We start from the raw sequence: 19,883 nt of genomic DNA, 5'->3' as shown, positions 1-19,883 counted from the left end.
AATTCTCTGTCCGACCAGGCCGCTGGTCATGTCTCTTGTCGACAACACTGGTTCCCAGGAAGATCTCGCCACCTGCTCCCTTTGTCCTTTACCGGGCCGAGCGGAGGAACCGCTCGGCTAGCGCCTTTCCCGGGCCGAGCGAGGGAACCGCTCGGCTAGTACCTTTCTCGGGCTGACGACCTTCATGCGGATGCCCGCTCGGCCGAATGCCGCGTCTACTGTTAGCTGAGCAGGATGGTCGCTCGTCTTCTATTTCTTCCTGCTTTACCTTGTGAGCATTAGAAACTCGGCATCAGGCCGAGCTGTCGAAATGCCGGGTCGGCCATTCCTCTTGCTGATCAGGAAGGTAATTCGCCCGGTCGAATGGCTTGTCGGGTGTTGACCACTTTGACCTCCTGCCGGATGGGTCCCCCCCCCCCTTACCACCGAATCAACTGTTTTTATTTGGTCGATGCTGGATATTGCAACTCAGATTCAACTTAGTTGAAGATTTTATACTCAGTTGCTTGGAATAGTATGTGTGTGATGTCGTTGGATTTGATGAATATTTTTATGCTTCTATCATTTTTGATATTGTGATAGATGTTTTAATTATGCAAGACCATTGAATAATATCCAATCCAGTATCTATACCAAGCACCATCAATCCAGTAATCATTCTTGATCCGGTGGTAAGAAAGGGGGGCCCGCCCGGATGATGGTCAATGGCTCTGTGGCGGTCGTAGTCAAAGTTAACCTATCTGAGCGATCGGTGCGAATAGCGCTCGAGCCGGCGCTCTGACAGCAAGACCGTTATGCCGAGCTTCCGACGCTCACAAGCCAAGCAGGACTCCTTTTGTTCAGAAAACCGTGCCAGTCACCCTCAGCCGAGCGGACAACCCGCTTGGCTCAGCCGTGTTGTCCATCGAACTACCGAGTGATCAACGGGCCGAGCGTCTCTTCCGTTCAGTCCAGTACATGTCCCTTCCTGGACAGCAGTGAGACCAAGCATCTCTCTCGTTCAGACTAGTAACAAACAAAAGGTGCAGAAGAAGACGAAGGGGGTAGCTGGTGATATCCTTCTCGAGACATGTGCCGCCGACAAACAGCATGGTCGGCGGCTGGGCCGGACAGAGAATCGTACGGTGAAAGTTTCCACTGTCCTATCAGAGATATGCTCGGATGGTTGCGGTATGGCGCTAGACGTACTTTTATGACACAACATTTTAAGGTATGTCTTGGGAAGCATGCACACCTCGAGAAGCGTGCACGCACCTCCTAGGGGGCCTATATAAAGACTCCCAGGCTTCGACGGAGGCATGCATTCTCATCACTGTAGCTAGTCTTCATGCTCGTTATTCTACCTCGATCTCATCTAGCCGGAGCTGAATTGAGCGTCGGAGGGTCGTCGCTGGGAACCCCTTCCCGGCTCGGTTTTGTACTTGCAGGTTCTCACCAGAGGCTCACGCCAGTCGGAGGTTCATACGCCGTCAACGAGAGCGCCACGTCCCCAACGTCTGTTGACTCAGCACCCAGACAGGATCAAATTAGCGTCGTCTATGGGAACGCATCTGAATCCGGAGCCGAGGCGATGGAAGAAGCTGGACGTCAACATACCGTGACGCTCTCCCAAGAAGAGCTCGATGCGCTCATCCAGGCGCTAGCAGAGAAGATAGTGGAGTAGCAACAAAAGGCTCATGCCGAGCGGTTGACACAGCAGGCCACCTCAGCATCAGGGGGCTGAGCGGCACTAGAAGATCGACCGGAGCAATTTTCTACGTGGGTGCATAATAGAGGGCAGACCTGCACGCCAGGAGAGGCACCCGCTGCTCCTATTCCCTTCCATCGAGCCCTGTTCCAGACTCCGTCCGAGTTGGCCCAAGCCAACCAAGGATCACCCGATGAAGCGCCCGTGCGAGAGGCTAGGAAAGGAAAGGCGCCTCGAACAGTGTCATCCCCCGAGCGGATCAATCGCCAGTTCTCTGAGGTGATTCTACAAGACCCGCTCCCGAAGCATTACGCTCTGCTAGCGATCGGAGAGTACAATGGTACAACCGACCCGGACGACCACCTCAGTAAGTTCGACAACACCACTACTCTTCATCAATACACCGACGGAGTAAAATGCAGGGTCTTCCTCACCACCCTGTCCGGCTCCGCACAACGTTGGTTCCGGAGGTTGCCGGATGGATCGATTCAGAGTTTCAAGGATTTTCGAATGGTTTTCCTCCACCACTTTACGAGCAGCAGGCACTACCAAAAGACCAGTGTCAGTCTGTTCTACATGAAGCAGGGGGCCAAAGAGACTCTCCAAGCTTACATCCAGCAATTCAACCAAGCCGCTCTGGACATTCCCACAATCTCATCCGAGACCATGATGCACGCCTTCACCTAGGGGCTGATGGATGGCGACTTCTTTCGCTCGCTCATCAGGAAACCACCACGTGATTATGACCATATGTTGAAAAAGGCGAGCGAATACATCAACGTGGAGGAGGCGCAAGCGGCCCATAAAAAGGAAACACCGGCAGAGTTAGCAGCATCGGCCGAGCGGAGACCTCAAGCCATTCATCAACCACCCAGAGGACCCCGGGTTGAGGGGATGAGGTCGCATCAGGAATTAAGGTCGCACGCTATCCAACACGTGGAGGCCGAACGTCCTAAGCCGAGAGTAAAGGTATGGACTCCCATGTTTTGTTCACTTCATCAGTCGGTAACCCACAACACCCGTGACTGTCGGAGTCTCGCCCCGGTCACTAAGCCAAGGAACTATCGCCGTCGATCGTCTTCGCCTGACCGACATCATAATCATCAAAGTGTCGGACGACGAACAGCCAGACAGTCACCAGAGCAGTGACATCCGCACCAACCAAGAAGCAACCCCCGAGCCTCCCAAGAGCGAGCCAAACCGTCTGCTCGGGATGAAGAAAATAGAAGCAACACCACTCGGGGGGAAATCAACAACATCGTTAGAGGACCAACCAACGGAGACTCCAACCGAGCCCGCAAGTCGTACGCCTGACGGTTGGAGATCCATGCCGTGGGATGCAACCGAGAGAAGGCGAGCGGGCCCGAGATCAGCTTCAGCCCTGGCGATCTCGAGGGAGTTGAAATACCTCACGACGACGCCCTCATTATCCGAGCGGTAATAGCAAACTATACTATTCATCGCATCTTTATTGACACAGGGAGCTCGGTCAACATCATCTTCAAGAGGACATTCGACCAACTTCAGATCGACAGGGCTGAGCTGCTACCTATGACAACACCCCTGTTCGGATTCACTGGTAACGAGGTTCAGCCGGTCGACCAGATGAAATTGGCCATTTCGCTCGGTGAAGAGCTGCTCAGAAAGATGCGGACCACTAACTTCATCGTAGTGGACGTGCCCTCGGCGTACAACATCATTTTGGGTCGATCAACCCTCAGTGAATTCCGGGCTATCGTCTCAACATTCTATCAGAAGATCAAGTTTCTTGTCGAGGACCAAGTGGGAGAGGTCAGAGACGATCAGTTGGCAGCGCGGTGCTACTATGTGGAAATGGTCCGAGCCAAGTCGAGGTCCGCTCGGAAGGACCCCCGGATCGAGGTAAATGCTATAACTGAAAGGCCTCCCACCTTAGTTTATGAAGAAAAAGAAGAAGTGCAGATACGGGATGGCCGACCAGAGGCCACCACCTTCGTTGCCTCCGACCTGGAAGCCGGCCCGAAGGAGGAGCTGATCAGGTGCCTACAGCGCAACAATGACATCTTCGCATGGTCAACACACGAGCTACCAGGCATCTCGCCGAGCGTCGTACAACACGAGCTTTATGTCCGACCGAACGCTCGACTCGTAAAGCAGAGGAAGAGGGACTTCAGCGCGGAGCAGAATGTCATCATCCGAGCGGAAGTCGAGAAGCTTCTGGAAGCCGGCCATATACAGGAAGTGCAATTCTCGAGCTGGATCGTGAATGTGGTGCTGGTCTTCAAGCCGGGTAACAAGTGGAGAGTCTGCATCGAATTCCAGGATTTGAACAAGGCATGCCCGAAGGATTTTTAGCCTTTGCCCCAGATTGATCAAATGGTGTATTCGACGGCTGGGTGCGAGCTGATATGCATGCTGGATGCATATCAGGGGTACCATCAAGTGTCGCTCGCCCGTGACGATCAGGAGAAAGTAAGCTTCATAACTACGGACGACACTTACTACTACAATATGATGCCGTTCGGATTGAAGAACGCAGGTACTACATACCAGCGGCTCATGAACAAAGTGTTCCGGAAGCAGATCGGGTGAAACCTAGAGGTATACGTTGATGACATACTTATTAAATCAATCCGAGCCGTCAACCTTTGTGCAGATATAGAGGAAACCTTCGGGACGCTGAGGACATACGGGGTCAAGCTAAATCCCTAGAAGTGTCTGTTCGGAGCAAAAAGTGGGCGCTTCCTAGGATACATCGTGACCGAGCGGGGCATAGAGGCAAATCCCAGTAAAGTGGAAGCGCTGCAAGACATGCCGCCTCCCAGAAATCTGAAGGAAGCTCAATGCCTTACGGGACAAATAACCGCGTTGTCCAGATTCATCTCGAAGACTGCCGACCAGAGCTTGCCCTTTTTTAAGATTCTGCGCCGAGCCACTAAGTTCCAATGGGACGCAGAGTGCGACAAAGCCTTCAAAGAGCTCAAAGTATACCTCAATTCCTTACCTGTGTTAGCCAAGCCGGTCGTCGGGAAGCCCTTAGAGTTTACTTGTCCTCGACTGAATATACCGTCGGGTCGGCTCTTGTGAGGCTGGATGGTGAAGACCAACCTGTGTACTTCTTAAGCCACATACTAAAGGATGCTGAGTCCCGCTACACTGGTCTCGAGAAATTAGCCTTTGCGCTGGTACTCGCCGCTCGAAGGCTCTGCCCTTATTTTCTGGCGTACCCGATCGTTGTGATGACGAACAGGCCCCTGGGGAGGGTCCTTCTCAATCCAGAGGCATCCGGTCGGCTAATTAAATAGACCACAGAACTTAGCGAATTCGACATATGGTAACATCCCCGGATGGCCATCAAGGCGCAGTCGTTAGCAGATTTTATCACTGAGGTACAAGATCCCGAGCCCGAAGCCACCTGGAGGGTGTACGTGGACGGATCGTCTACTCGGCAAGGAAGTGGGATCGGTGTGCTGTTAATCTCCCCCCACGGGGAATGGATGCATTTGTTCATACGGTTGGATTATCGAGCGACCAATAATGAAGCAGAGTATGAGGTGTTGATACCGGGCATGCAGGCCGCTCGGCATGTGGGAGCCAGTAATGTCTTAATTTATTTAGATTCACAGTTGGCTGCTCAGCAACTCTCGGGAGTATTCGAGATAAGCAACGTCAGGCTCAAGCTTTATGCGGGAGCTTTCGAAAAACTGAAGGCCAGTTTTCAAGAGGTGCTCATCCAGAAGATCCCCCAAGCGAAGAATCAGGCTGTAGATGAGTTGGCTAAGTTAGCCAGCTCGATATCACCAATTGTCATCCAACAGTCAATCGAGCAGGTATTTCTGGTTGCCCACATCGACTGGATGGAGGGGCTTACATTCCCAAATGACTGGCGGACGGCTATAGCAGAATTTCTAAAGTTAGGGGCAACACCTTCCGATCGGGAGGAAGCGCATCTGCTCAGGAGGAGCGCTGGTCGATTCATCCTCATTGGCGACTAGCTCTACAAAAAAGCGTTCTCTAGGCCTCTGCTCAAATGTGTTGGTCCGGATGATGTGGACTATATTCTGCAAGATGTACACCAAGGCTCATGCGGAGGGCATCCGGGCGGCCGCTCGTTAGCGAGAAAGATTCTTTTGGCTGGCTACTTTTGGCCAACTTTACAGGAGGATGCTGCTCGGACAGTCGCCACGTGCTTATCTTGCCAGAAATACCATAATTTCTCACATTGTCCCACAGAGGAGTTAAAGACATCCACAGTGTCCTGCCCTTTCGATCAATGGGGCATGGACATTGTAGGACCATTTCCAATTGTGACCGGACAACGGAAGTTTTTACTAGTAGCGGTAGACTATTTCTCAAAGTGGGTGGAAGCCGAGCTGCTTGCAAAAAAACCGAGCAGATGGTCAAGAAGTTCATCTGGCAGCACATAATATGACGGTTCGGCATTCCACGATGGCTCGTGTCCAACAATGAGCGGCAATTCGTCTGACAACAGCTCAGAGAATGGTGCGAGGGGTATGACATTCAGCAACACTTCACCTCCGTGGCTTATCCGCAAAGCAACGGGCAGGCTGAGGTCGCTAATCGGGAGATCCTTCGGATTCTTTGAGTTCGGCTCGACCATATCGGTGGCAGCTGGGTAGATGAGATCTCGGGTGTGTTATGGGCGATTTGCACTACCCCTAAGGAGGGAACAAGGGTCACGCCTTTCCACTTGATGTACGGAGGGGAGGCTGTCGTTCCCGTGGAGGTCGGAGTAGAATCCGATCGGGTACAATAGTATGACGCGAGTAACACCGAGCGGAGGCAGCTGGAGTTGGACATGGTAGACGAGGCGCGAGCCAAGGCAGTCGTCCGGCTAATGGCGTACCGGCAAAGAATGAAGCAGAATTACAACAGGCAAGTGATTCCCAGGGCATTCCATGTCGGCAACTTTGTATAGAAGAAGGTGAAGCCGGTCGGAGATGTAAGCAAGCTGGAGGCACCCTGGGCTGGGCCCTTCAAGGTCATCGAGAAGCTCCGATCGGACGCCTATTACCTTGAGGATGAAGATGGACGACAGCTAGAACGACCATGGAGCGTTAAACATCTCCAGCCGTATCGAGTTGGATGAAAGGTGTTCCCATGTAATTCGTTATATGTACTTTCCGTTCCTCGGCTCACTTTGAATTCAGGAATGATATCAAAAAGAAAAGAATACGCCGAACATCTAGGCCCCATGAAGACCGTCGAGCGGCGATGTTAAACTCTAGAGTCGAATCGGCGACTATAAACCCCCCCCCCCCCCCGGCCTAAAGACCGTCGAGCTGCGACGTTAAACTCTAGAGTCGAACCGGCGACTAAAAACCCCCCGACCTGAAGACCGTCGAGCGGCGACGTTAAACTCTAGAGTCGAACCGGCGACTATAAACCCCCCAACCTGAAGACTGTCGAGCGGCGATGTTAAACTCTAGAGTCGAACCGACGACTATAAACCCCCCGGCCTGAAAACTGTCGAGCGGCGATGTTAAACTCTAGAGTCGAACCGGTGACTATAAACCCCCCGGCCTGAAGACCGTCGAGCAGCGACGTTAAACACTAGAGTCGAACCGGCGACTATAAACCCCCCCGCCTGAAGACCGTCGAGCGGCGACGTTAAACTCTAAGGTCGAAGCGGCGACCATAAATATCCCGCTCGGAAGATCGTCAAGCGGCGACGTTAAACTCTAGGGTCGAAGCGGCGACCATAAATATCCCGCTTGGAAGATCGTTGAGCGGCAACGTTAAACTCTGGAGTCGAACTGGCGACTATAAACCCCCCGGTCTGAAGACCGTCGAGCGACGACGTTAAACTCTAGGGTCGAAGTGGCAACCATAAATATCACGCTCAGAAGACCGTCGAGCGGTGACATTAAACTCTAGGGTCGAAGTGGTGACCATAAATATCCCGCTCGGAAGACCGTCGAGCGGCGACGTTAAACTCTGGAGTCGAACCGGCGACTATAAACCCCCCGACCAGAAGACCATCTAGCGGCGACGTTGAACTCTAGGGTTGAAGCGACGACCATAAATATCTCGCTTGGAAGATCGTCGAGCAGTGACATTAAACTATGGAGTCGAACCGGCGATTATAAACCCTCCGGCCAGAAGACCGTCGAGCGGTGACGATAAAACTCTAGAGTTTAATGACAACCTAAGGGTCGGTTCGGCAAGCATGAATATCCGATCGAGAGAATCTCTAAATCGTCGATTAGTGGTCGAACGGTGGTTTCATATCCAGGAGTCGCTATTCTGGGACTTATCAGAAGTTAAGGTCAAGTATTCTGCTCGGACCTAAGCAATCAACCAATGATAGGAGTAAACACGGAAAAACTAATTTCATTAAAAAAAGTTCCCACCGGGCATCCAACATACATCCACGGCTTACAAAAGAATTAGCCCTCCTCACTCCAGATAATCAAAGATTGGCTCAGGGATGACATCGAGCAGCCCGGCCAGGTCCTTAGGTAGGATAGTCGTCGTTTCAAAAAGGTGACCCTTACCCTTCAGATAAGCAGTCGTAGAATTAATGGCCTCCTCAAAGGTGATAACGAGCCGATCATAGACCTTCTGGGAAAAATCATCTGAGCAGATATAAGCTTGCCTCATCACAGCAAAGTGGCCTGATTCACCGTCTTGGTCCTTGAGGGCGGCTCGAGAAGCTTCGAGGGTGTCTAGGAGATTCTTCAATTCTCCTTGGAATTCAGTCTTTTCCACTGATCGACTTTTCCGTTTGGAGGATAGCATGTCGGCTAATTCCTGGACACGTTGCTCCAACGCCCGTGCCTCAACATTTTTTGCGTCCAGATCAGCAATGGCCTTGTTCTTCCCTGCAGTCGCCAGCTTGATCTCCTGGTCATGTGCCTTGACCTTGGCTTCGAGCCGAGCCACCGTGGTTTCCAGTCCAGAGGATTTATGCCTCTCATCTTCCAGGAGCCTCTTTGTCTTGACCAGCTCGGCCTTCGAAGGGGAAGGCCCCTGGACCGAGCCTCCCCCGGAAATCTTAAGTTTCTTCAACTCTTCCTCCAGCAGCGCCAAGCGGCTACTAACTGCAATACTCTCCACCCAACTCTGCACTCAAATAAAATAACGTCAAAAGCCAAGCAAAATAATAATGTAAAGGGAGGTTGGGGAGGCATACACCGGTGGCTTGCTGCAGATGGTTGTCGCTGAGCTGACCGGGGGTCATCAGGGCAACACGGGCCCTTGCATCCTCCCATACTTTGGCAAGCGGCCCACGGATGGTGATCTAGTGCTCAAGAATTGTGGGTCGGTTAGCTTCTAGGAGAAACTCTTCCGTTGGTAGGTGCAGGATGACCTTAACCACTCGGCGACTGCTCGGAGCAGACTGAGCTGAACCTGAAGGACCGGAGGACTGGCCAGTCGGAGTGGAAGTGATGCCGGATCACCGTATACGTCGACGGGCCAGTGGCAGAGAACTGACTGGTTGCGCTTCAATTGGATCTACTGGTAGGCCGAGCTGTGAAAGAGTTCGATATGAGGAAATTGCTTCGATAGAAGCCAGAGCCAAGTCAACCCTTACGGAAGGAACACCAACCTGCTCGGACACCTATTCCGCAAGTGTTGTCGAACGGGCAGGTATCTTCGTCCGGCGCCGTTTGCGGATCACCAAAGGAACATCCTCGGTCGAGTGCTCTGGCTCCTCGTCTTGGGTAGAAGGATGTCTAGCAGATGAAGTAGTATCACCCACCGCCTCTGTTGTAGAAACTCGAGCGGCTGAGCCACCGATAGCAGTAGGTGCTTCGCCACTCTCACCTTCGTGTGAGCCGACCGGTGCAATACCAAGGTCGGCCATCTCCTTAGTAGCCGCCACTTCAATCTCGGCCGCCCTCAACCTCATTCGCTCGGTTGCACGAGCGCGCATCATGATGTCAGCTGCAAAAAGGGAAAACAAATCAGTTAGACCAAAAGGAAAAAAGGATCGCGAAAGGTCTTACCCATGCCGCTCGAAAGTTTCGAGCAGATCGGACTCAGCCCAAACATATATAATACACCCTCGCAGAGCAATTTGTGGATGTTGAACTTTTGGCCGGCCAGCATGTTGGCTACATGAAGGTAGGCCGACTGGCTCTTGTATTTACCGAGCTCTGGCGGAGAGGGTACGACGGTTTGCCACTTGGTTCGGAAGGGCGGCAACTCGGGAAAGTGCAGAAAGAAAAAGTATTCTTTCCAGTATTTATTAGAGGTGGGCATTTTGTCGAAGAAGACAAGGCCGATCCGAGACTGGAAAAAGAAAGTACCCCACTCGGACTGTTTGGGATAGTAGAAGTAATGAAAAATCTTGGGAACTAAAGGGATGTCGTGCAGCCTAAATAAGACAACTACGCCGCACATCAATGTAAATGAGTTTGGAACGAGTTGGCCGAGCAGGAGGCGAAAATAGTTACATACTTCAATGACGAACAGATGTAAGGGAAAACATAGACCAGCCACACACTGGTCTCGGAAGAAACAAGTAGTGCCGGTCGGCAGATCATGAGGCCGGTCGGACGAAGTAGCTAATATTAATTTATGGTCAGGGGGAAGTTCGAAGGTGCGGACGAGGCTCACCGCATCACCTGCATCAAACCGGCTCTCCATGGTGGTATACCAGAGGCCAGGAGCAGGGTCAAACGGTTGTGACGAACTCGCCATCGTCGGAACAGTGGAGAAAGCGAGAATATAGGGAGGTCAACGAAAAAGACGACAGGGAAACACCAAAAGCTCAAAAAGGCGAGAGAAACAGAGGCAAAGACAAGAAGAAGCAATGGCCTTACTCGAAGGAGGGAAGGAAAGCGTGAATCAATGGAGCCCTGAGCGCAAATTGTCGACGGAGCGATGAGCACCGAGTAGCTGGAGCACCAAAACGCGAAGACTGCGAAATGAAACAGGAACAACGCTACGACTTTATAAAAGAGAGGTTCGGCCGAGCGGAGCCGTTTGATCTAGGTCTCAGGCCCCAAGGCGCAAATCGCACCGTTGAATTCAAACTGCCAGAGGTCACATCTAGCCTATCGCCTTGTGCGTGTGATGACAGCGTCGGTGCCACGTGACTGTCAGTCATAGGAGGGCATTTAATGAACGCGAAGGCGTGGCCGCATGCTCTGCCCTGATGGACGGGATTTGCGAGCATTCCGAGGAGAACTGAGGCAGGTCATCGCTGACCATCTTCAGATAGGCAGACCAATCAGTAAAAATTCTGCCAAGTGATAGCAGACACGCTTCCGTTCGGTGGTATTAGGTAATGTTATGGCCGCTCGGCATCCCTGACCGGTCGGCCCTGTGTTGGCATACTAGTCTAGTCAGTCGGACCTACAGCCTCCTTCGACTAGACTTAAGGGGGAGGCACGTGATCCGGTGGTAAGAAAGGGGGGCCCGCCCGGATGATGGTCAACAGCCCTGTGGCAGTCGTAGTCAAAGTTAACCTATCTAAGCGATCTGCGCGGATAGTGCCCAAGCCGACGCTTTGACAGCTCGGTCGTTATGCCGAGCTTCCGACGCTCACAAGCCAAGCAGGACTCCTTTTGTTCAGAAGACCTTGCCAGTCGCCCTCAGCCGAGCGGACGACCCGCTTGGCTCAGCTGTGATGTCCACCGAACTACCGGGTGACCGACGGGCCGAGCGTCTCTTCCGTTCAGTCCAGTACATGTCCCTTCCCGGACGGCAGTGAGTCCAAGCATCTCTCCCGTTCAGACTAGTAACAGACAAAAGGTGCAGAAGAAAACGAAGGGGGTAGCTGGTGATATCCTTCTCGAGACATGTGTCGTCGACAGACAGCATGGTCGGCGGCCAGGCCGGACAGAGAATCGTACGATGGAAGTTTCCACTATTCTATCAGAGATATGCTCGGACGGTTGCGGTATGGCGCTAGACGTACTTTTCTGACACAAACATTTTAAGGTATGTCTTGGGAAGCGTGCACACCTCGAGAAACGTGCGCACACCTCCTAGGGGGCCTATATAAAGACCCCCAGGCTTCTACGGAGGCATGCATTCTCATCACTGTAGCTAGTCTTCACGCTCGCTATTCTGCCTCGATCTCATCTCGCCGGAGCTGACTTGAGCGTCGGAGGGCCGTCGCCGGGAACCTCTTCCCGGCTCGATTTTGTGCTTGCAGGTTTTCACCGGAGACTCACGCCAGTCGGAGGTTCATACGCCGTCAACGAGAGTGTCACGTCCCCAACGTCTGTCGACTCAGCACTCGAACAAGATCAATTTTTATTGCCATTAACTCCTCAATCAAAATTCATTATCATTCTCATTCTCATTCTCATCGCCATCGCCAAATATATACCAATCACTCTCTAATTTTTTTTTTCTCATTTGAAGAGTTTCATGGAGGAGACAAATATTTTTATTTATGTTTTATAGATTGTCGCATCTTTAATGGTGGAGATGAATTTGTTCCTTATTCTCTCAAATTTTTAATTGATAGGAAATGAGAGAGAAAAAAAGTGCCGTTAAAATAAATAATAATTCTAATTTTTAAAATGAGTAAAAGAAAAATAGCAACTTATATTGCATCATGTTCGTCCATTGTTGATCCTGATCGTTCATTTAATTCACTAAATTCTATAAATACCTACCCTACCCCGATTTTGACTTCATTGTTACCCTTTCCGTTCTCAACCAAATGTAGGGTTAGGGTTTCCGGTTAGGTTTTCGATTCGACGTGTCTGCCGCTGTTTGATCGGCAGGTTCTCCTCCGGCCGCCATCTACGCTCCGAGATTCGGCCCTGCTTTTCCTCTGATCTTAGCGGCGCGGAGGAGTCCGGCGAGAACGCCTCTCTGGTCGAGTCGTCGCGCCTGAGGTTTTCTGATTCCCATCTTTCTGCCTCCTGGAAGGTCCCTGTTAAGGAGGAGTAAGGCGTCGACGGCGATTTCTCGATGAAGAGACGGCGTGATCGGCCTCCGATGATGCTCGCCAATTAGGCACGAGGAGCGGTCGTCGAGCGACAGCGCGCGGAGGAGCACCCCGATCAACCAGCAGCAGCACGACGGCGGCGGCGGCGACAACAACCCAGCAAAAACGAACATATCCTTACAAACTACACTGACCGGAGGGCGAGTTAATTAGAAAGATCAAGAAAAATTTGTAAATAAAAAACAATAAACATAATCGATTCTACTGTATCTTTTCTTGTTTTTTTTTTCCTTTAATTTTTTGTTTTGTTAATGGATATCATGTAATGTAATGAGTATTGTTAAATAATAATTCATTTTTTCAACAAAAGAATCTTAATATCGAAACATAAATTTTATCATGAAATACACAATGAGAGGGATAAATTGAAATATTATAATTTTTCTATTGCTTAAGGTGAATATGTTATAAATTCAAATATTACAAGAATGCTAATGAGCATGTGACCTGTTGCTTCAGAGTTAATAATCCGAGTCTTGTATCAATGGTCAGAGATATGTAATCCATAAATAAAAAAGTTATCAAAGAATGCTAATAAGCATGAGTAATTAAGCACTATATTTATTTATGTAGCAGAAAGCACTAGAGGAGTTAAATAACGTTTATAGTTTTTTCACATTTTTCAGAAATACGAGTAAAGAGAAAGTAGAGCGAAAAGAAAGAAAAAGACAAATGATAAAAATAATGCTAACAAATTATTTTTATTGGTGCATATCAATAATCAAATCTAAATTTTTATTAATAATAAATAGATTAAAATTAAATGTTATGTTTATGTAATTTATCTATCAAGTGTGTAGGATATAAATTTGATGGGTCTAAAGGATCGAAAACACAGAATTTAGATTGATTGAGATTTGACAGAAGAAATTAACTGAAGTCCAAATTAATTGAAATATGATAACAAATTATAGTCAAAGGACTTGACAATAATGTCAAAAGTCTGCGATTAATAAGTATAATAATATATAAATTAACTAAGTTGAAGTCAAACATAAATCAAACTCAAATTCAAAAAAAAACAAATAAATTAAATTTAAACAACTATTTTAATAGATTGATTTATTTTAAATTTAATTTTATTCAACTCAATTAACCTGTCAAATAAATTTAAATATTAAAAAATTTGACTCGGCTTAGCTTTACTATTTTATTTTTTTGATCTTAAATATATCTAATGATGTAATTTGAGAATCTGAATTTCTTCATCTAGCAATGTTAGCCACAATCATATTAGGTTGGGCCAAGACACAAGTTTGTTAGACTCATTTGCATTTTAATTTTATTTGGGGAGAAAGTATCCAATACCTTACTAAAAAAATAATTTGTAACATTCTAAAAATCTCATTGTAGGAAAATTATATCACACAATACCTTATCAAAACCTTCCTATAAATCGAAATAAAAAAAACAATTTGACGATTCTAAAACTTTTGTAGTTATTTTAAAGGTAAAGCATCTAATTTTTTCTCTCTTTTGAACAGTATATATGGAGGAGATAAATATTTTTATTTATATTTTATAAATTATTGCATTTTGTTCTCAGTCTTTAATGGATAAATATTAATCATCGGGAGATGATTTCGTTCCTTGTTCTCTCGAATTTTTAATTGATAGGAAATGAGAGAAAATAATAGTATTAAGTGCCGTTAAAAATAATAATGAATTCTAATTTTAAAAATGCATTAAAGAAAAATATCAACTTATATTGCATCATGTTCGTCCATTGTTGATCCCGACCGTTCATTTAATTCACTAAATTCTATAAATTCCTGCCCTCCTCCCGTTTCGATTTCATTGTTACCCTTTCCGTTCTCCACCAAATGTAGGGTTAGGTTTTCCGGTTAGGTTGTCAATTCGTCGTGTCTGCCGCTGTTTGATCGGCAGGTTCTCCTCCGGCCGCCATCTACGCTCCGCGATTCGGCCGCGCTTTCCTCCGATCTTAGCGGCGCGGAAGAGTCCGACGGGATCGCCATGCTGTCGCCCCTAAGGTCTTTTGACCTCCTGCAAAGTCCCTGTTGCGGAGGATTAAGGCGTCGAGGGCGATGGGAACGATTAAGAGACGGTGTGATCGGCATCCGATGATGGTCGCCCGGATTGGACGAGGAGCCGGTCGTTGAGCGAAAGCGCTCGGAGGAGCACCCCGATCAACCAGCGGCTACACGACGGCGGCGACGATGACCCAGCCACCGCCGAAGCAATCAATTAGAAAAATCAAGAAAATCAATTTTATTTTTTCTTGAATTTTGTTTTATTTTTTTATTAATTGTAATGAGCATTAGTAAATAATAATTTATTTTTTTATAAAAGAATCTTTTGATTTTTTTTTTCCAGTTAAATCATATTAGAAGAAAGAATCGTAGTTTCCTTCAAATTCCAGTTAAATTATATTATGAAAAATGATTACATTAAAATTTATCAAACTAATAATTCGTTTCGCTTTTCTTTTCTTTCTTTATTTTTGGATGTTCAAGTCAGCTAATTAATTGACTTATAAATATATGACAATAAACGATCTCAAAATCTCTCACATTAATCATATCTTATTCTTCTGGATCGACAAAACTAATTCAGAATATATTTTGTTGTACAATTGTTCTTGGCACTGAAATCAAATCATTATATTGCTGTAGAAGGATATTTCTATCGCAAGTTATTCTGAAGAATAAACTGCTATTCTGAAGAAGGATATTTCTTCTTTAAATCAAACAAAGAATTGAACCAAAACTACAAGAAATAGGGACCAAAATTCATCACAAACAACTCAAAATAATCTAAAAGAATTTTGATGTTCCTTGGTTTATCGAAAAGTATATGCACGCTTGGATTGCCAAAGCTTTAGTCTTGTAAGAATTGGAAGGCTGTGTATTTGAGAAGTTCCTCGGGTGGTTTGACATCGAGTAAATCCTTGTCGTGCACGGAGGTTGAAACTTCATCCAGTGAGAAAGGAATGCTGTATCATGAGAAGTGAAAGAGAAATTAACATGCATTGCTCCATAACATTAACACAACTATCATATATTAAATTCGAACTAATTAATATGAATTGCTCTATAACTTTAAAACAACTACAATATATTGTATAACATCGTTGGTACCTCAAATCATCGTCCAACAAAAACGTGACTTCACCATCCTCGGAATCATTTGCCAGTAATTTACTCATGTCAGAAAGTACCTGTAGAAGAATGAATGGAAGATATAGTTGGTTCTGAAATGGAAAGACAATAGTACCTAAAAGATGTTGAAAAAGATTACAAGAACGTTGAAAAAGAAGATTACAATAACAAAGAAATGCATAATGTACTACTTCGTTTATCGAAAACTTGAAGAATGCTAAGATTTAGTCGTTTGAACTTACAGTTGGAGAGACGCTCTGACTGTTATATTTGTCATCATAATACTGGGTGCAAATTCTGTACAGTTGTTGAACACTAAGCACCTGCATAAATAGAAAAAAGCACTAGTAACTATTGCAAATATTTGAATTGTTAGTATCGAATGCTTTCATGTATCTCAATGCACATCCGATAGATTTGAGTAAACCGGAGAGTAAGCTTACTGGGCAGAGGTCATTGACTATCTCATCATACGAAATCCTATACTTCTGGAATATTACCTGCACATGGCACCAAGAATTATCATATGAAGACTAGTCTTCTGGTTTCCCCCCGAACTAATAGTAGATAAGAGAATTAAACAACAAAAATAATGTTTCTTGATAGGTTTCTAGGAGGTAATTCGCCATTCAAAAATAACATGTACTTGCTAGGAAAACCCAACTCAATCAAGTCAATATACAACAGAAATAGATCAAATGGATAAACTATAATCGTTATGGTCAAGATCATGAAGCTATGAAATGGTGTCCCTGCTAATAAATATTAGTCAATGATTGATTCAAGAAAATTGTACATGCTGAATTTACATATATCTAAGAGAAAACTTCATGTAGAATGGCAAACCACCATGTATAAAAAAGTTGACTTACCAAGAAACCAATAGCTTGTCTTGTGTGCTTAAGTTCATCCCATGATGAACCAACAAGCTATAATTTAGAAACAGAAAAGATTTAGATATATATACAAGAACTTTTTTACTAAAACAAGCATATAAATATATAATACTTACCTCTGGCTTTGATTTAGTGCACCACAATTCCAATTCATCCAAACTAGATTTAACGTACTCTCCATTGCTAAAGGAGCAAAATTCTCGGCGCAGGTAATTTAATTTGAGAAGATAGAGAGAGAGAGGGAATCTCACCTATTAAAAAGTTGAATATTGATGAAAGATAAGAGTTGAACAAAGATCTGTTGGTCCAGCGGGACCAACAAGAAGAGGGTGAATTGCCTGCAAATAACAAATATCCTTCTCAAAGCTTTCAACTTTAAAATAAAAGAAACAATTATAAAATTAAATAGAGCTAAAATAAAAATAGAGAAAAACATACTCAGTGTTTTACTTGGTTACAACCAACTCGGTTGTTAATCCAAGGCAGTTGGAAAGCGCACTAGGAACGTCTCATTCTCTGAAAGCGGAGAAGCCTTTTACACTAAGAGTTCTTACAAGTTGCTTGGAAATGAAAATCAGAGTTGATTCCCGAATAGCTGTTCGAGGCCCCTTTATATAGGGGTTCCAAAACTTATCAAATCACCTGATTTTCAGGATCAGGATTTGACTCGAGAGGGATCAGTCGACCGATCCTTAGGTTCGGTCGACCGAACCTGCTGAACCTACCCAACCTTCCGTCCAGATGTAGCCTCTCTGGATCGAGCCTGCGTTCGGTCGACCGATCACAGTGTTCGGTCGACCGATCAGCCAACGGTCTCCACCTGATCTGGCCCGATCAAATCGCTCGACCAGGTCTCTGGTTTATCTTCGGTTCGGTCGACCGATCAGAAGGTTCGGTCGACCGTACACTTCACCAACGGCTGGTTGCTGACGTGTCACCAACAGCTAGTCTCTGATGATTGGGGTTCGGTCGACCGATAAAGACGTTCGATCAACCGAACACTTGTCAAGTCAACTTCCCAGTTGACTTGCTCTGGTCTGCTCGCTTGGGTAATTGCGGCCAATCGGAATAGGGCTCACCCGAACCCAATTCCTGGCCTTCTCCTCGAGCAGTCTTCCGCCCCGGCTTTACGTCCCTCGAACGTCGCACACGTTCTTCTTGCTCACCGGTGTATTCTTCCGCAGCTCTCTCGTCCTTCGGACGCACTGAGCCCGTCGGCTCTCTTTCCGTGTCGTCCTTCTCGCTAGCTGCGTCTTCTACTCGACTTCCTGCGCTCCTAAGTTCCTGCACACTTAGACACAGGGATCAAATAACAAAGTAGGACCTAACTAACTTGGTTGATCACATCAAAATACCCACAGGGTCCAACAATCTCCTCCTTTTTGATACGCATCAACCCAAGTTCAAGTTAGGGTTAAACAGACAGGTAATTTTGAAGAAATTACTAAACTAATTTTTTAAGCATAAATTGCAACATAAGATTTAGCTCAGATCTAATACCAATTTTTTGAACAGATTATCATTTTACAAAAATTCAAAATAGAATTTAAAAATATTTCTAACTCCCCCTTAACTTGTGTCTATCTCTCCCCCTTTGATCACAGCAAAAACGGGGTCTAAAACATGTTCAAAATTCTAAGTTAATTAAAAGAAACTTTCTAAAGCATTATTTAATCTTAATTTTAACACTTTATCAGAAAGTTAATTAAACATTTTTATTCCAATATTTTGACTTCCAGGTCGTGGCGAGGCACTAGACCTTCTTGGTTATTGGAGCAACAACCACTTCCTTAGTCAAAGCCTTATAAAGAAATTTTAATGTTTAATTTTCTTCTGAAAGCCTTAACTTAAAGAGAATTTTAACCTAGTAAAGATTTTGGAACCCAATATAGGTTCCTTGCTACAGGGTTGGCTAAATATTTGGGCGGTACATAAGTCTTGGGAATTTTTCTAAGTTGTCCCTGATGTTTTCTTATATACCAATTTGGCTTTCCATTAATTTTAAGTTTTGATTTTTGAAAACCATTTGTTTTGGAAATGCAGCAGTTTTCATGTTTTCAATTTGTAATTTCAAACTATCATTTTCTATTTTTAGGTTGTTAAATAACTCTAAGGAGCATGATTCTTCTAATTTTAATTTCAATTTAACATTTTCTTTCTCTAATTTTGCTAGATCTTTCGTAAGTATTTTGATAAATCGAAAAGACTAATAGGGGTAAGATCACGTACCTTACTTACCTCACTTGGTGATGCTCCCCCTTCATTGTAGCTCTCCTCTTCTGATTCTCCCCCTTAATCTATGCTCATCTCTAAGTCCGAGTCATCTTCAAAGAGATGGTTGGCCATCAGTGCTATTCTTGAGAAGGTTTTGACTTCTGACTCGGAGGATGAAGTATCATCCCATGTAGCCTTGAGACTCTTGCGTGTAGAGGGCGTCGGTTTCTGAGGCTTCTCTTTGTGCCTTTTCTTCAACTTGGGCCAATCATCCTTCATGTGTCCTTCCTCGTTGTAGTTGTAGCATCAGATAATCTTTTTGTTGTGTTGATGCTTTTTCGACTCCGATCTGAATTTGTTAGTTTTAATAAATTTATTTAGTTTTCTTACCAATAGCGCCGCTTCGGTTTCGTCGATCGACGCTTCGGAGTCGAGATCATCCATCTCTGCTTGTAGGGCAATGTTGAGGTTTGACTTTTCTATTTGTTTAGACTCTGCAATACGAGATTCGTGAAGTTCGAATGTAGAGAATAATTTTTCTAAGCTACTTACCTCAAAATCCTTAGAGATGTAGTAAGCATCTATTAAGGACGCCCACTCTGGAGTTCTTTGGAAGGCATTGAGCGCGTACCGGATTGAGTCTCGATTTGTTACTGATTCTCCGAGGTTGGTCAGTTGAGTTATTAGATCTTTGACTCTCGCTTGGAGTTGCGCTTGTAACGCCCGAAAATTCTCAAAACTATTTTTAGAAATATTCTACGATTTTTCTGAAATTTTAGAATATTTTTATGGAATTTTTAGAGTAGCGGAAGTAGCAAAAATAAATAGAAAACGAAAACGGCCTAAGCGGGAATTGAACCCGAGACCTATGGTTTACGGATAATTCTAGTAACCAGTTGAACCCAGTAGGGCCGTGCTGAAAGGAAAGGGAGGCAATTAAATTTATATTAGAGTTGGGCCGAAGTACCACTTAATATAAATAGGAAATTATTAAATGGGGTGTTATTTTTAATCGGGATTTCTTTTCCTCAAACCCTCACCGACGCCGC

General features: G+C 45.9%; 1 long non-coding RNA gene across 1 annotated transcript; it reads right to left on the bottom strand.

Annotated features, from left to right (window-relative positions):
* Nucleotides 1-16,168: 16,168 nt before the first annotated feature.
* Nucleotides 16,169-16,775, bottom strand: LOC121982935. The gene is made up of 3 exons (XR_006112336.1): nucleotides 16,737-16,775; nucleotides 16,597-16,653; nucleotides 16,169-16,224 (listed from the first exon to the last, which is right to left on the bottom strand). It is a non-coding gene; the product is annotated as an uncharacterized LOC121982935 (long non-coding RNA).
* Nucleotides 16,776-19,883: the final 3,108 nt, after the last annotated feature.

This window comes from Zingiber officinale, chromosome 5A (genome assembly GCF_018446385.1).
Source record: "Zingiber officinale cultivar Zhangliang chromosome 5A, Zo_v1.1, whole genome shotgun sequence".
NCBI lineage: Eukaryota > Viridiplantae > Streptophyta > Magnoliopsida > Zingiberales > Zingiberaceae > Zingiber > Zingiber officinale.
The sequence above is the reverse complement of the archived record's forward strand: the minus strand, read 5'-3'. Positions and strand labels throughout refer to the sequence as shown.